The following is an 18,379-nucleotide window of genomic DNA, read 5'->3' on the forward strand; positions in this document are numbered from 1 at the left end:
CAGTCATAATGCCGTTAGCCATACTCCCCCGGGGCGACAGGCAAGCCGGTACCGAAAGTACTCACAAGTGGCAAGAAAAGGGGAAGCATTATCCCCAGTCAAAAAAATTCAAAAATCTAGAGCATAGGGTGTGTGTTGTGCAATATACTTCATGTTTCTTAAGTGTGGCGACAAGCCTCGAAACCCCTGAACATGCTCCTCAAGCAGTTAATAATCATTGTTTCACGGTGCTGGAGGAGAAAGGCGGAGATAATGTTTTGTGTCGCGATAACGCGTTGCCTTATTCCTGCCGCCTCCCGTTAACGCAGAAGACAAATGGAACGGGCGCATCGCCTTGCAGCCATCCAAATGAGGGTGTCTGCCGTGGAGTGAAGTGAAGTGAAGTGAAGGAGGAGGTGGAGGAAGAAGAGGGGGGGGGGGGGGGGGGCAAGTGCCACAAAAATCAGGGAGCGGCTGCTCGACCCTCGCGGCGCATCACGGCAGCAGTCAAGTGAATGTGAAAACAAGAGAAAGCTTTGCGGAATATCGATTTAATGCTGCAGCCTGAGCAGGGAAAGATGCGTGCTCCAGATTACATGCGCTCTATTTCCCACCCATACAGAACCTTGAGTTCCTCTGTCTCCACACTCCAGAGAACCACAGAGAGACAGAGAGAGGATGCTCTTTTATGTGCTGCTGCTCGTTGTGAAGTCCAACTGTGTAGAAAATAAATGTGGAAATGAAGAAGAAGAAGAAACGGCATAAATATGCGAAACATATCACGCTCCCTTTGTTTCTATACATGTAAGAGGGGATATCAAAAGGACCTTCTGGCCGTAGAGCACCTATAGGTTCTATCGCTTCTTTCCAATTAGCTTCATCTGTCCTAAATAATACATTTGCTTGGGAACTTCTTTGAATCAAAAATGTATTGTAAAAGCTGGTTTAGATCTTTTCAAGCTAAAGAACCAGAAAAAAAAACTTTAAATATTACACCAATTTCAATGTTACATTTAGGCTGAAGGACTGCAATTCGTGATTTTGTTTTTTAAACATCAGAGGGGTTTCTCTTTTTTTTTTTAACTTCTTTTTTTTTCTCATTTGCATGTGAAAATGAGTTGTATTTGAGTCCTACTGTGATAATTTTGTTAATCATGTGAATACATTCTTAATCAACATGCCTGAGTTTATTATCCAGAAGTATGCCACAAATTAAATGACAGGAGGCATAAATTATATAATTTTCTGATCTTGTCATCAACAATACTTGCGCTTTTTTACGTTACATCGCAATACAAATCACATTTAAGTATACATGAGTTGCAAGTTTCCTGAAACTACGTGTCATAATAAACACTGAAAGAATTGTTAATACAATATTGAGGTAAAAACTAAAATTGAAAACTCGTGTTTTTGGAAAAAAGATTGACAGGATGTTATCATCATCACCACCGTCACATCATCATCATCAGTGCATAAAGACACCTTAATGGGCACAGTGCCCTCTAACTGTCTTTTGATGTCTCCAAATACATTTTTAATGGCATTTTTACTTCTTTTTTTTGGGATCATAATTACGAAAACTTCAATATCGTATTAGGCCCCATTTAGATGAAAGCGTTCACGTCCTCAAGTTGACAGCCACTCTGAAGTTGACGTGTAGACTAACCAGACATTTTCATCCATTCCTCTTTTACACAGCAGGAAACAGAATGTGTGCATTTGTCTTCCCGTCGATGACAAAAAAACAGAAAATCATAAGAACAATTTGTTACTTATGCCCCCCCCCCCCCTCCCACAGAGAAACATACACCCCACCCCTCCTGCTGAAAATTATGAACACTGAGCCGCACTCACATTCTTGAGCACAGCCAAGTGAGGAGGCGCCTCCGCTCCAGTCATGGGCCAATGGCGCACAGGGTAGCCTTATCATACTTATCCCCGACTGGCCAATGGCGCACCTCTCCATGGCTCACATGACGCCTTTCTGTGCGCTCTCTGTCCTCTCAGGGCTCAAACCCGGCGAGTGCAGACATCACTGAAGACCTGACATCGGCGGAATCGGACGTCCACTGGCCACGGCAGAACTGACCAGGTGTTATGTTACGCAAACTTTGTTGCCATCCGATGAAGATGACCACCCTCTCGATGCGACTGACCCTGCTTCGCCGGAGGAACACACTTTTTCCGTCTCCAAACGGAGAGACGCAGGGGCGAGACAATAACGCCCAGAAGTTATTGAAATGAATTGTAAGTAGGCGGCGTTATATTTTCCTTCTTCTAATCACTTTATTTGATATAATTCCTGAAAGTAGCGGTAATAGTTTTCATCTATTAGTAGTCTGCTTCATTTGTAAACTGCATGTGTCACTTTTACGCCGTATGCTGTGTCCATTTTTTTTTTCTCCATTCGAAGGAAAATTAAACATCTGAACAAGCTTTATAGTCTTTTATCGCTAAATATGTTTGACTTTACTTGATGCTTGAACGGCTCCGAGTTCATTTCTTGTCTCCTGTCGAGATTCTTTGTGCGTCTCCGTGAATTTTCTCATTGTCAACGTGTGGCTGTCTCCGCGCAGCGCCATAGCATGAAATATAGATAAAAAAGCACACGGTAAACCCGCTGACCCAAGGCGGGCAGGCTGTGCAACCGGGCCACACGGCTCAATGAGGACAATTAGGGAGGGGGACGGGGGGGGGGGGGGGACAGGAGAGGAGAGGACATAAATGGGAGTACTTGAAGCCACTAAAGCAGGGCTGCACTTCACTTCAACCCGTCCATGCAGGACAAGGTTGTATCTTCAGTAACCTTGTGTCATTTTTAATGTAGGACATGACAAAGAAAGATTAAACCTACTTTTTTTTTTTTTTTTTTTTTTTTGTAGAGTCGAGTTCCAGAAACATTTATTTATGTCAAATTCCAGTAAATTGAATTTCATCCTATGAGGTCATGTCACTCACTGAACCCTTTTATTGATTGGAAATTAGGGGGTTCTGGGGTCAGGGTAGTGGGTGGTGAGGGTGGGGCGAACAAAATTTATGTACATTTGGGAGTCAAACCAAAAAAAAAAAAAAAAAAAGGGGGGGTACCCTCTGATTTTCCGTGCTTTCTGCACAATCAGAGGGAAAGAGCGGGGGACCAGGGCCATTTGATGTTTTGAAAGGCTTCAGATGGCTTTAATTAGGACCTATAAAATCCGTCTGCCCTGTTCTCTGAAGCAGCACTCTGGAGAAGCGTGAAGGGGGGGGGGGAACAGGCAAAAAAAAGAAGAAAAAAAAAACAGAAAGAAAGAAAAGCAAACCAACACAGAAAGTCACTTCAGCGAAGGATCGTCTAATCAAATTTTTATAACCCTCCTCTTTTCTTCTCGTTGCTCCCTCCTTTGCCTCTCACCCTCCCTTCCTTGATGCTGGTGGTATGTAGGCAGCCCTCTTATTCCCTCTTTGTTTGGCTGCTGTTTTATCTATACTCAACCCTCCACCACCACCACCCCCCCCCCCCCAACCCAACCTAACCATCGCCTACAGTCAGCCCGACCCCAGACACCTGAAGGCTAGACATAATGATCAAGAGTAGTTCCTGTCTGTCTGGAGCGCAGGCGGTTCTTTTAGGTTTTCTTCTTCTTCTCCTCCCTTCTCTTCTCTTTTTTTTTTTTTTTTCCCATCCTGGCTGGTCCAGCCAGAGTTTCTGCATCTTTTCCTTGCTCCTCATCCACAATCAAGGCACGCTATGTTGTTTGTGAGTTTGTATGTATGTGTGTGTGTGTGTGTGTGTGTGTGTGTGTGTGTGTGTGTGGTATGGTTGCAGTTTCATTGCTACTGTGCTGCTGTCACTGTGTAGCCTATAAGGATCTTGGATGGAGTGTGGGTGACTCACAGAGCTGCAGTACACACACTCATGAGGGAAACATCAAAGACTTCTTCTGTGCTCTATTGTGTGTGTGTGTGTGTGTGTGTGTATATGTGTGTGTCTGGGAGTGCGTGAGAGAGTGAGATTTCAGCTATGTTTTTCTGGCGAGCATTTGCAAGAATATAGGTCTGCGTGAAATCAAATTTTTTTTTTTTCTCATATAACTGGGTTATGTTTTACTACTTGTAAAAAGCATGACATTAGTTTTGCTACATCAATATTGTTCCTTGTTATTCTAGACCACACCTGATGTTTTTCCTGTGTTGGTATTAAACTTCAGTTTTGAACTTGTTCATAAGGATTTGAGTTCATAAAAGGAACAATATCTCATCTTTAATGAACAGCAAATTCATAGAGTTTTTGAAATGTTAAAAAAAAAAAATTTGAACTACTGCTTGATGATTTTGTTTCTACTGTACTGACGGTTTTGAATGAGGCTGTCAGACACGGTGTGTGTGTGTCGTTCCTCAGCTCTGGCAGTGGTGGGTCTTTTGAGTTGAAGCTAAAGGTGAGGTGGCATCTGAAGTCGAGCAATAGGAAACACAAAACCCTAGTTAGAGGTCGGAGTTGGTGAAATTGCTTCTACCCATGTATTTCCTTTTGCATCCGTCTTTGTTTCCTCAACGCGTGTTGGTTAGGGATTACATCATTTGGCTTCTTGCTGCTGTTAGCGAGATAATAAGCTAGCTTGCTTTATGGAAAATGGCTGGTTGGAGTCTTTGTTGGGCAGTCATCGCAGTTACTGGTGGAACAAGGCTGGTGGGTTTTATGTGAATTCAAGAGTTGTTTTTCTCCACAGTGTCCATTTTTTGATAAACTTGTTTGTTAGGAGATTATCCTCTCGTAGCTGGATTGGACTCGCTGCGCATCCACAACAATGTAATCTTCTCTCGGATATAATGTTTTGAAGTACAAGCACTGGTAAAAAAAAAAAAAAAAAAAAATTTGCCGAGAGCTTCAGCTGAAATCCTGCCACTTGCTTGTGTGTGTTTTCCCGAAAGCTAACTCTGTGTATCATGGCATCAGGAAGATTGAGGTAGTCTCTTCTTCTGCCACCACCCTTTGAAGGGGGAAGTAATAAAAAGCTCAATGGGTGCAACAAGCTGTTCTTCCCTCCTACACTTTGAGGCTCTCTACCTGGGGATGAATAGGAGGCCCCTCCATAACGAAGGGGGAGAAGAGAACATTTTATTGAAGGAGAAGGATGTGGGGGGATGCTGCGCTATGGCCTATAGACACTTGGTGTGAAATAGTCTAGTTGTATCAGTTTTCAGAATAGTACCGTTTACTATTCGATTATTATTTCAGGTTCTTTTCAGACACTTACTTATCAACATGTGCACAAATGATGTCAATCTATTAAGAGATAAATAGGTCAAAAGAGTGTTATAGAAATGTTCCCAAATTATTCGGTTAAATCCTGCTCGAAGTAGAATACCGTCTTCATAGCTTGATAATAAAGCATCCATAATAATGACGTTGGACAATCACAAAGCCACAGATTAGGACTTTGGTAACCAGATTTATGCGTGAAGGAGTGAAGTCATGGTCAGGAATGTAAATGGCGGAGTCATTCAATTACCACCGTGCCCTTTCCTGGGAAAAGTCCCCAGCCGTGAAGAGGTTAATTGTTTTTGAATCTCCATCCGAGGGGAGAAAATAGGGGAACGGGAGGGATAATTGAGCCGCTGATAGTTGAGTGGGTTATGGATTACTGTGCCTTTCCAAAAGGAGAAAAGAAAAGGACGTTACCGGGAGAGGAAGGAGAGAAGGAAAGGGAAGGAAGGGGCGTGAAGGGCCGTGTTGTGCTTTGCAGCCGCAGGGGTCGTCTGGCCTTCTTAAAAAAGAGAGGGAGAACTCCAATCCCGTTTAGCCCACGAGGTGACCTTTGCCCCTTTGCATGCTCCTCCCCTGCTCCAAGTGCAAGCCCTCACTGCTGGCAGCTCACACACTACAAGCTAATTTTTCACACACTCTGCCAGCACGGTGGAGAAACGCCAAACGCAGATCCCTTTCACATTTTCACCCCACCCTTCCTCCTTTTTCTTCATTCCTTTCTATTGTCTGGGGTTAAAGATCCGGCATGAAGGGGCCGCCGCGCTGTGAATTTTGGTTATTTCTTCCCCTAATCTATACTCTTAACCAAAAGAATGAATAACTTTTGTTAAATGTGGGGAATGGTTGATTTGACATGGTATAATAATCACAGGAGTGTTAATCAGAGGGACGTCATGTATAATTACGACAGTGTTTGATAACACGGCAGCAAACCACCTCAGGCCATTAGCGAAAGTTTCCCTATGTTATTAATGGACGTCAGTAAAATTCAAGAAAACCCGTATGGAATGAGCCCTTTGCATGGCCCACTGGTTAAAGCACTGTAAGGTTAATGAACCAATTTACATACTTTCTGCTGCCATCTGGGTGGAGTGACTAGGCAGATGCTCCCCACTCTGTACTGTTGCGCTGCTGCGCTGTGCTGTTCAACATGGAGGAATGTGTCAAGTCCGCAGAGGTTGATGAGCACATTTAAGCCCGTGGTTGAAAACATCCGTGAACCAACTGAAAATCAATGTAGCAGAAAGGTCCTGCAGAAACAAGCACTGACCAGACTGCTCCTGTTGTACGCGTTTAATTTCATTAAACCCCGGCGCAAATGGGCGAACAATTGTTCGTCACAGAAAGTAACTCTTAAATGTGGATTATACTCTGACCCCTTCCCATTGGAGGGGGGTAAAAAAAAAAAAAGAAAAAGAAAGAAGAACGACAGGAGAGTGGAGTCTTTTGGGCCTCAGGTGATGAGAAACTTGACAGGGTCAATCCACAAGAATCACCGGAGACCACGCCGGAGACTGGGAGAAAAATAGGATTAGTATCCGTCCACCTCTCTTCCATCCTCATCTGGGTGATCACATTACAAATAGAGCATTCTCGAGGCATAGGAACAAAATGAGGTCTGTCGGCGATCAATAAAGCAGTGTGAAAGCGGAGGGATATACTCAAAAAAATCAAAGGCTCTGGCTGGCATGGCCATCATCTCCCCCCCGTCTGCTGGAATCAGATAAGGGAACGGGGAGGCCTTGCAGAAAAGGATGTTCGGCCCCAGGGCAGCTCGACTTGACGGATAACCCTCCCACTGGCACCCATTGCGGACCGATTTCATCTGCAAAATGGGCAAAATCTAAATGTTTTCAGGATCTATCTGGTGCCTCCCCGATACTGTACATGTAAAGGAACAGCTGACGGTAAAGATGAGTAAAAGGGGAGCAGAGTTTTTAATCCCAGCTGTGTGCATGGAGAGAAAATACACAGCTATTTCCCTAACCCCTCTGTTGTCCTCCACGGTGGATGGCTTTTACCTCATTCTCCACTTACATGATTTAAAGAAAATAAAATCACCCCGGTCTTGCGTTGACAATGTGTCAGAGCCGGTGCGAGTGTTCATCTCAGATTAGCTCTTTGTGCCGTGAGGAGAGAGGAAAGGAGGGGTGGTGGAGGGTGGGTCAGGGATGAGGGAACAATACCGCCACAATCCCAGTTGAAAGAAATCATTTGCACAATTTTATGAAAGCAGTATTTGTCCGGTTGGATGGTTCTATCAAAGCCCAACAGCCATGGCGGAACGTGATTTAAATGACGCGGTGTGCTACAAAGCCGGCGAGATGTCGGGTTAGAGTCATTTCTCAGCTGAACGCTCTCCAGGTAAATGCAGATAATGCGCTCTCGAGTTTCTCTTTCTTTAAGAAGCCTCATTTCTACAGATGGCTCTGAGCTGACACCAGCGCTGCCAGAGCTTCTGTTCTCAGAGCTAAGCTTGTACAACATTTATGTGGTGAAGATGAAAAGACATCATGGCTACACTTTATGCCTGTAAATGTATCCCTGAAAAAACTAGTTCAGAAAAGCACTGCGTTTCTTGTTCTTCTTAAAGTATTAGGAGGGATTTGTTTTTATTTTTCTAATTTTACCCCACTCACTTTTTTTTTTTTTTTTAAACACTTCCGATTCTCACTTTCAAAACTTTGAATATGAGATAAGTACACAAGTTGAGAGTTCAGGTAAGTGAGCAGGAGATGTAATGAGAGGATGAGTGTGATTTGGAATCTGTGGTTCAATTGTAGGGCAGATAAAAGAAGATTTGCCTCTGCCCATATCTGTTGTTATCTTCAATTTCAGAACCCCCTCCAGTACTTCCTGGTGACTCACTTCTCTCCGAGCCATTGATGCTTGAAAACGTCCTGAGGATGAAGCACACATATTCTGAGTTTTATCGTCATTGAGGGACCATTGGGCATAATGAAGTTCTGTTTCCCAGCGTGAGTTTGGGAGGCTCATGATTACAAATGCTCTTCTCATTGTCTCCCATCATCTCCTCCCTAATTGAAGACAATATAACGAGACAATGGGGTCTCGCTCATCATTCTGCATCAGTGCCATGCTCTATGGAACGTGCCAGTCTGTTAAAAGCGGGATGGTGATGGTGGGCGGGGTGCGTTTGTGTTTGTTTGTTTGTGTTTGTGTGTGTGTGTGTGTGTGTGTGGATACTTAAATGCGCTCGAGCTTGTTTAATTTGGACCAAGAAGACGGACAATTAAACTACAGCTCCCAGGGGGGCTGTTCATTTTGGTGAACTTCCCCACTTCATGGCCGCCTGCCCCTTGTAAATGCTCCTGGATGTGTCTGGGTCATGACTTGAGGGGAGGGGAGTGCGTGGAGGTTGGGGGGGGGTTTGTAGGCGGGAAGGTCTGCCTCTGGAGGGGTTGTCTCAGATGATTAGGACAGCCAAGTGAGGAGAGTCCCTCAGTGGCTGGCCCCCCTTCACCTCCCTAATATGCTCTGAATAAGTCCCCCTCCACTCTTGAGTTTGTTGTGGGGTTTGGGTGGGGGGGGGGGGGGGGGGGGGGGATTATGTCTGGCCCTGGTTTAGGAGTGTTTGTCATCTGCCCCCTTGAGGCCTACATTGGCTCCTTTGTCTGAGTGTCAGGCGTACAACGTCAAATTGCACAATGTGCCCATGCAATCAGGGCATCAAGGGTGAGGATGTGACACAGGATTTCACGTTGCAACGTTTCTTTCTTCACGACTTTAATTCTCTTTAGGAAAGATAATTAAAACAGGCAATTTACTTACTTTTTATGCTTACTTTGCAGTTAAAAACTTACAAATTGACACTGCATCACTTTTCGGGCTCAATTCCTTAGTTAAATTTGTTTATGTTGTATTTCACTCAATTACATGGACAACCCCATTGTAAAGCAGTAAACGGATTTTCTCCGAGTATTATCAGGTAGAGGTGCATTTTTTTTTATCTACGAGTAAACAATAGGTTTTGGTACGAGTCGAAAAACGATCTCTGCTATGTTGCACTGATGCTCAACAGTTACAAGAGGGGAAAAAAAAAAATCCATTACCGACGAGGAAGGGATGCTCAATTCTGGCATCAATAAACCAGAATGCTTTGCAGCGACAGATTGCATCTTTGTTAATTTATGATTGCCAATGTGAGAAATCCATCAAACTCTTTAACAGCTTTTTTACTAATGTGAACAATAAGGCATTCTGCTGTGTGTTCCCCAGTCTCACTTAATGTTGAATTTGAAATGAAAGTTCACTGCTATTGCTAATTTGCTCTTTTCTGCATGCAGGTTGTTGAAAAGCAGTATGAGAAACGAAGGATACCGAAGCAGGGCTAGAAGACGCTGGTTTACAGGAAATCACAGTTGCAATAGTAGAGGAAGAAAGACAGAAAACTCTTGATTCATTAAACTGGATCAGTGATATCTTTGATAGAATTAATTTTAAATCAGGGGCTTATACTTCATAACAGTTTATATAGAAAGTCCTCTTCCTGGTGGCTACACATAGTCGGGAGATCGGTTTAGTGGTCTCAAAGGTGTCTCTATGGTTTCACACAGAGCATCTCTGTATGAAATTTGGAAGAAAGATTCATTCATCTCCGCACAATGGCTAACAAAGAAGGCACTGAGTCCCGGCCAAATATCACAAGTTTCGCTGAAAACAAACAAAACGGTCGCCTTGCTGTGTACCGAGGAGGCAAAACCTCCCAGTGACTGATAACAGCGCTGCACGATTAAGGCGCTGTGGGAGAAATGGCCTCTGTGGCTTTGCATTCAACTCATTTTGGCCATTTGGAGCACCAGGAAATGACAAACATTCCTCATTCTCAGTGACAAAATAAACTCTTCAAACTTATCCACAACTAGTGTGTGTGTGTAAAATTCCACTGTTAATGACTGAAATTATGAAAATGATTCATTATCTTCATACTACTGCATTTTTAATCAAAATTGGAGTTCAAACATGGAGACCCTTGTGATTAAAATTTAAGGTTTCTTAAACTGAAGCATTCTTACACAAAACCTTTCTGTAATTTCAAAGTGTTATGTTTAATTTTGGAAGTAATCTTTGAGAAATAGAAACACAGGCACACATCCACATTACATTAATACGGAGACAAAGCCTTTCCAGCTCAACTAAATTAACAAAAATGGAATAAAAGCGTTACATTTTGGCCATCCCGAATCATACAGTGACCTCTGGAAACACACTTGGCGTCTTGACTTTTCTCAAATTAAAACTTGCTTCTCAGTCTGACTCACAAAGGGACACTGCAGTGACTAATCGTATCGCAATTCCCTCTTTACAATTTACATTGCTTATTATGTGCACTCTCCAAGGGTGTACCTTCCTACTTTGCAGATGAGTAAATAGACTGAGAAGTTTGATGACACCCAACAAGACTATTTATAAAGACTTATGCCTTCGCACATGATTGGGAGTGGGAGTTTTAGGTGTTTGCGCTTGGATTCGGTCTTACAGGTTGTGTTTTTTGCATTGACAGAAAAGATTTCAAGTTATTTAATGATATCATACTTGTACTTTATCTGCCTCAGCTGATCGTGGCAGTTTATTTTTTAGCTTTGAAGTAGTTGTTTGTTTGAAGTTACATTAAACCTATTTTTATGTAGATTACTGAATAAGTAACCGAGCATTTTAATTTAATTTTTTCACAGCTGAGGTTTTGAAGGAGAATAAATAGACACATGTGTGTGTGTCATTACAGTTGTGTGTGTAATTGGGGTTTGAGGGTGAAACTGACTATTAGCATGTTTTTGCTGCTCTTCTAAAAGCCTGTATCACATTTAGATTTGTGTAATTTTGCTGATTATACATTTTCAAAATTATTTTTCTGAGACTCTGATCAATACACTGGCAAACGTATCAGTCTATGCAAATCATCAAATGAAGTCTGCCTTTTTTTTTTTTTCTGGAGGTACAAGAAAGCTAATCCAGTACTGATGATCTCTGTGTGGGCAGGAAGCCTTGAAGGTTTGCATCATGTCTGCCACGTTCTACCCGAGGGCATTTGGGCCTCCTTGCATGGAGAGAAACACGCGCACACACACACACACACACACACACACACACGCACACGCTCCCGTTTTTCCTCAGCGCAGCATGAGTCTGTCTTCATCTGTCCTATTGATTAATGAAGCAGACGCAGCGGGTGTCAGGAGTCTAGATCAAGGCTTTGAGCTGCATCACTGGCGTAGTCGCACCACGCAGACACACACTAGCCCCCATTCACACACTCGCACACTCTTGCCCTGTCTCTGTCATGTTCTCTCTGTGTCTGTCACAGCAGACACCGTAGACACAGGCGGCCATGACACGCAAGTGTACATGCATACTGAGAGACGTGACACGCACATCATCATTGCTCACAAACACACAGTATCACACTTGCGCACTCACACGCGCTCAGAATGAATTGAATTGATATGGTTTGGTTGTGTGGGTGCCTAAACTGGAAAGGCGTTTTCTAGAAACATAATGTTTGTAGATTAGTCGGGGTTAATGATCCGATTGCCTCAGAGCTGCCATGGCGTGTGTGTGCGTGCGCGCGTGCATACATGTGTGTTTTTGGCCATGGGTAAAAGGTACAGCTCTACTGTGCTGTCTCTCTCACTTCCAAATGAGACATGGCCCAGGCACCATTACAAGAGCAGCATTTATGCTATTAGGGAACTGGGTTTGCCACGCTAGCTGTGGTACCAGAACGAAACGGCTAAAATTATGTCTGGACTAACCTCAGTGGGCAGGTCCAGTATTTTCTTTGCATAAATGAGAAATTACACGTTGTGTACTTTAAGGCTATTTTTACAAATGGCCTGTTTGAATATCACGCACATTATTTCTGAGCCATGTAAATGTAAAAGCCAAGGAACAAAGCTGTTTGTCATTTCAGAATAGAAATCAAAATGTTTTTTTTTTTCTTCTCCCTTTTCCATCTTTACTTTAGTGTTTAAAATTAGTTTCCCTGTTGAAACCAGAAATAATCCTCTGCAAACGGCTTTCAGCAAGTCTCAGTCTCGTGGAGTCGGTGGGTTCACTGAGGGTGTGGTTCCTTGAAACCCACCTCCTTCCCTCCCCACAAATGCCTTCTGAGAAACCCCTCTCTCTCTCTTATGGAATGCTGAATGGATAGAAAAGTGCCCAAATGAAAGAGAGGGGAGAAAGAATGACAGAAAAATAACTGTAAGACCCCTCGATTTTTTTTTTTTTTAAGTGCCCCCCCACACACACACCTACATTTCCCCTCCTTCGTTCCCTCCCTCCCTCCCTCCCCTCCAGCGTTCCTGTCGAGGCATGCCTCTGTCCCCGCCAACCAGCATCTCGTTCAGGGCAGGGTGAGGGGGCAAGAAGAGAAGAGGGGAGGAGGACAAACAAAGGAGCACTGTTGCTGCCTTGCTGGAGGGTCGACACCAGACTGGAGGGGTGCGGTTGGAGGGGTACAGACGGAGAGAGAGTGTGACTGAGGAGGTTTATCATTAAGAAAAGAGATTAAAATTAATGGGAGGGGGGAGAAGGGGTGTCTGTTCTGTTCACAGTAATAAAGAGACAAGCGGTGCCAGTCATTTCTTCATACATACACAGTTGGCACGCTCGTAGCCAATACTGCAGTTAGTGTGTGTGTGTGTGTGTGTGTGTGTGTGTGTGAGTGATAGGGGAGGGACGGAGTTGGTGCATTGTTTTCTGGCCATTGTACAATATTTGCTTAACCCTCGTGCTTTATCTGTGCAGCTGTACACTACAAATGAGATGGCGAAAAGAGAGTGTGTGTGTGTGCGCATGATGGCGGCTGTCACAGCTGCTAGTAATTTCATCAGTGCACTCTAAGACACCCCCCGCCCGCGTGCCCGCACAACACACACACACACACACACACACACAGCCAGTTTTTACAATGCAGTTTAGTCACGATAAAAGTATTATCCAAACTGCACAATTGCACGTCATCTCCGTCTATGTACACAAAAGCAGAAAGATGAAGCTGACACAGTAACAAGCCAACACGGGTATGCAAACCATCATAGCCATATAGCAACATAACAATCCTATATGCTCCTGTCTTCCTGAACCCTACTTGAACCTTATTCTTTGTTATACTGAGCAAAATTGTTCTGTGCTACAAATACGATCAGGATAACTCAGCATTTCTCGCATTTTTCAAATGTGCAGGTTTTTTTTTAATTTTTTTACTTTAAGCAGGCGCTGTTGGTGTCGTGAACTGCACCGATTTGTTACCGCTGCGCTTCTCTTGTTCTTACGTGACGAAGGAAGGAGGTTTTGAAAGACAACTAAATTGCTGGCAATACATTTTGTCCCACAAGGCCCAACGCTGTGAATGAAGAGATTTATTTATTTATTTATTTTTCTTGACGTCGTCAGATGCCGAGAGAGATATCTCTATTCCTCTCAAACAGTTCCTTAATGGTTCCTTTCCCCTTTACGTCCTTTGCCCTGTCAGGTCATGAAAGGAGCTGGCTCAAGAATGAGAAACGGAAGAGGGCTCGCAGCGCTGGTAGACCCCCCCCCCCCCTCCGAGCAGAATGCAAAGGGAAAGACGAGAGTGATTAAAGAGAGGTAAGAGAGCTCAGTTCCCTCTAACGTTATACATTGTCTTGTCTGTGTGCGTGTGTCGGTTGCCTTTCCACCTGGTTGCCTGAGTCGGCTGTGCACCTGGGGTTGATTTGGTATTTGCATGTGTGTTTTTTTGTTAAGTGAAACAGTGTGTCTGTTTGTTTTGTGTGTGTGTGTGTGTGTGTGTGTCCCTGTTGTCAAGCCAGAGACGCCAGGTGAAGAACGTGTCATCCTTTCCGAGTCATCTACTGCATCACCAGCTCCTCTGTCTTGTTTTCCACTCATTCATTTCTCTGTACTGATGAGGGCCTCACCACCAAGTCAATGTACGTTGATAAATTTCTTTATTTTTTTTTATAATTTTGCCTCTGTAGAAAGTACATGTATTGGGACAAGTTGATTGGCTGTTTGTCTACTGAAGATGAGCCTGGAATTAGATTTCTTTGCTCATTTAACATTAAAAATATATTTTTTTTAAATCTAGTTTGCAGTTTATTTTGTTTTATTCAATATAAATAAGCAATATGCATCACGTTGGTCTGAGAAACCATTGAAATAAAAACAATTTAAATCCACCCTGAGGGAGATTTTAAGGAAAACAAAACAAATCTAAGCATTTCCTGTTGTCTTTGTTCATGAATACATAATTAAGATAGAGGGCAAAGAAGTGTAATAATATCAGCCTATCTTAATATGTATTATTTTTGCTGAACCTCCTCACCATTACTGTATCCCACTGCATACAAACTTCACCTGTTATCCCAGATAATAAGCCCTTTCCTGTTTTATGTCAGAATACAGCTGATCCATTTTATGTTGTGAGGATTTGACCTTTTATCCTCAGTATCCGTTAAAATAAAAAAACAAAATCTCAGCAATGCAGTGAGGAAAAAAAAACAAACAAAAAAAAAAACATTGGAGTACTGCATATCCAAAAGGCAAAACACAGGAGTGAGAATGGGAGAAGAGCCACCTTATCGTCTTAACTGTGTTTCAACGGTTCCCAAAGTGAGCAGTCTCTCCGAGGCTAATCTTCTCTCTCTCTCTCTCTGTGTGTGAGCGCAGCAGTAAATCATTTTCCGCCATGCGGGCATGGACAGAATGGCTGCCACCATACACAGATAGGGGGATGGTTAAAGAGGAAGAGACAGCGAGAGCAAAAGGAAAATGTTTCTCTCGGTTCTTGTCATCCTCCCTTCTGACGAGACTCTCCTCCACCTCAACCTTCCACCCCGAGGTTACAATAGCAGAGTGGTTTCTCATTCAAAGCTTTCTTTCAGTCCAGTCCAGGGTTTCTTCCTTTTAGACACATAATAGATCCACTGCACTTCATGTTACTATTATTACCACTACTTCTCCTTGATCCCTCCCATAAATGTAGGTACTTATTGCATTATTACTGTTGTTATTATATTGTAGGCACCATAAAAGGCAACGTGCAGGTTCTCTACTTCCTTTCTTTTGGGTGATTCGGCTGACGGGGATTAAACCCGTGACTCTTCTGTTGCATAATGTGTACTGCCTTGGTGCTGTGCCCTCCCCAGTAAAAATGTCAATTTTGCCACTCTCTCTGTATTCGTCTGTCCAGCTCTGTGTGCAGTGCTTTCAAAATGAACTGCACCTCGCATTGATGTCCTATAGAAGACCGAGCAAATTCAATTCAGGGTATTTCAGTTCACTTCATTTCAGGTTAACTCGTTTTATCGCAACCCGGTCCAGTTGCACGCAGTTCTCTCTTCTAGTCTTGCACTCGCCTATTTTCAATCTGACTGAGCCAACGCTGCCTTCTGTCTCTTCTTACTTTTTCAGCTCCCTACAGTTCTTTTCTTTTTCTCTTCATCAACCACAGTTTCTCCTCCCCTGCCGTTCTCAGGTTTATGGACATGCAACTTTATCTTTATTTACGTCCTTCCATCACTTTCTTCTGAAGAAAAGTACTCACACTGCTGCTGCTTGATACAATCTTTCTATTGTCCACGACCACCAAAAACAGGGCATTCCACCACTTTAAAATGATAGGAGATGATGATGAAAGCTATTAGGGGGGGTCATGGGGTGTAGAGGGATGAATAGAAAACTATCATCCAAGGGGCTGTCAAAAATTCCAGTTGCAATAAGTTTTAATTATTGGGCTTTCTCCCATCTAGCATCTGTCCAAATTTCCCCAGCTGGACACAAAATTATCTTTTTTTTTTTTTTAATGGAAATGGTTTGAGGAAGCCTTCTTCTTCTTCTTCTTCTTCTTCTTCTTCTTTCCTCGCTCTTTTGATGGATGTGTCAACCGTCTGGGATTCGTTGAGTCACAAGTTGCACACAACTCCATTGTTTTACGGACTGGTCAAATGATGTAAGGGTAATCTCGGAAAGAAAAAAAGGGAAAAAGGTGGAGGATGTTGTAAGCAATTGTCCAGACATGCCACTGCTCTTTCTCCTCCGACCCTCCTTTTTCTTTCCTCTCAAGTGCGTCTGCCCTCTGCTCCCTTGGAAGAAGGGCCTTTCAGGAGAGGCCGAGTCTGTCTGTAAGCTGGCTTTAAAAGCTGCAGGAATCAAGTAGTAGCGTGGTTCTCCTACTGGTGTCCGTTTGTGCAAACGGAGGCGGGGTTGCGAGGTTCAAGCCACAGTGTGTCACAAGGTTTCATATTTCAAATGTACGTGTGAAAATGACAGGGAAATGAGTCACTCCGTCATGTCATATTGATTCACTGCGGGACTCGGGGACAGAGCGAGTAATTGTCAGTTTCATGCTCACGCAAAGTAACTGGCACATGATGGACAGTGGTGTACAATGGGGAGGGGGGAACACACTCAGTTGGGGAACAACCATGAAAACCTAATGGACAAGTGTCGCACAAAGAACTCCATGAAACAACAGAGTGCTCTTCTATCAAAGACGACGACAACCCCCCCTCCTCTCTCTCTCTCACACACACACACACCCTCCAAGCAGAGGATTGAAGATTAGAGCTTTTATCGAGTTTGAAGCTGCAGCAGTTTCAAAATGGATGGATGGGTGAAAGATTGATAGGGATGAGGAGGCAGAGATGGAAAAATTAAAAAGAGAGAGGAGGTGGTTGGCAGACAAGAATTCACAGAGTGGGAACCAACACAAAAAGAAAAGAGATGTCTGCAGAGAAAGTGAGAGAATTATCTCGAAGTGAAAACTAAAAAGTCTAGAGCTACTGTGGAAAGGGTAAATAGAGAAGTGAGGCAAGTGCCAATGGAGCGGTGCCTCTAATGTCTTTATAAGGTCATAAAATACTGCACTTCCTGCCCTCTCTCTAATTGCTGCGAGGAATGGGATGGGAGGGGGGGGGGAAGAGGTGGGGTGGGCTCTACTCTACCTGGCTACTAAATGAGGCCCCTAAATCCTCACTGCTTGGCCTTGGGGGCTTTCAGATTGCTATGCCAGTAACATGGACGTAGAGATAGAGCAATTCACAGAAGGTCTAAGTTTGTTTTAAGGAAGTCTTTCTCGCTCCTCTGCTCAAGATTGAAGTTGAAAAAGAAAATGTTGAGAAATGCCAAGAACGACATGAAGAGAGAAGGTAAAGTAGTTCTGTACTCTAATGATCCCCATTGAGATATCTTGCAGGAAAATAATGGTGAATGACAGAAAAGGGAGCAAGAGGGAAAAATCCAAACATAGAGAGCATACGAGTAAGAATACAATCTACTTATGCTATTCCTAGCAATAACCAATTTAAATTACAGCTGAGAAGAGAGAGGAGAGAAGAGTTTTATTGACTCAGCAGGAAAAGACTAGAAATGACTACGCTTCCACGAGGAGCTGTATGCTGAACTCTTAAAAACGTGAACAGTAACGCCTGCCATCATTGGAAGCGAAAACATTTTCATTTCATAAACTGCTTGTCTAAGGGACCTCTAACCCACAAATAAGCACAGTAATGAACAGAGCCTACAGAGAAGAAAAGCTCCGTTTTTTTTTTTTTTTAAACCATGTGGCAGAAGCTGTAAAAATCACTCAAGACTATTCCAGAGATAAGTGAAGAACGGAAGAACCATTAATTCCAATAGTTGTTTGTGAGACGGCATCGGTTTGAAAACGGTGTTATGAAATGATTTAGAGCATGAATCATAAAAGAAAAAAAAAAAAAAAAAGGTCCTTATTTATGGTAACCACATGTCCACAGATGTAATGCATGTAATGATGGGCAGAAAAGTAGGATTCAAAGTTTCGCTGGCAAAATAAATGTCGTTCAATAGATTGGCAGTGGTAACAACAGGCCATGTCATGCATGTTAAAGGAATTGTAATGCTATTTCTATATCATTAATAGTCTGCTGTCATTTGTCACTGCTGTGCATCATTGAAAATAATTTAAACTAGTCTTTACCATTGTTTTGCACCCCCAAGCTCATACTTCCATACTGTATATTTGAAATGAATGGTAATTTCAGGCATTGTGATTTTGTTTTCCAAAATGTAAATTCCAGTCTTTATCCTTTATCAGTGACTTATGAGTTCATGAGCTGCATGCCTAACTTTTTTTATTTTGATGACGAGGCTGTGGGGGTGAGTGTTGTA

The 18,379-nt window shown here is 43.1% G+C and overlaps 1 long non-coding RNA gene across 3 annotated transcripts in view; it reads left to right on the forward strand.

The window, feature by feature from the left end:
* Window positions 1–1,936: 1,936 nt before the first annotated feature.
* Window positions 1,937–18,379, forward strand: part of LOC138200597 (uncharacterized) — a 31,672-nt gene continuing 15,229 nt past the window's right edge. Inside the window, exons 1-3 of one of the 3 annotated variants that reach the window (XR_011178408.1) lie at window positions 1,937–2,229; window positions 13,722–13,837; window positions 14,037–14,160. This is a non-coding gene — a long non-coding RNA (uncharacterized lncRNA). The remainder of the gene's footprint in view (window positions 2,230–13,721; window positions 13,838–14,036; window positions 14,161–18,379) is intronic. The other 2 variants (XR_011178409.1, XR_011178407.1) reach the window with 2 other exon arrangements.

The sequence above is a fragment of the Embiotoca jacksoni genome, unplaced genomic scaffold (assembly GCF_022577435.1).
Source record: "Embiotoca jacksoni isolate LCO1_2020_lvr unplaced genomic scaffold, fEmbJac1.0.p SCAF_19, whole genome shotgun sequence".
In the NCBI taxonomy this organism is placed as follows: Eukaryota; Metazoa; Chordata; class Actinopteri; family Embiotocidae; genus Embiotoca; species Embiotoca jacksoni.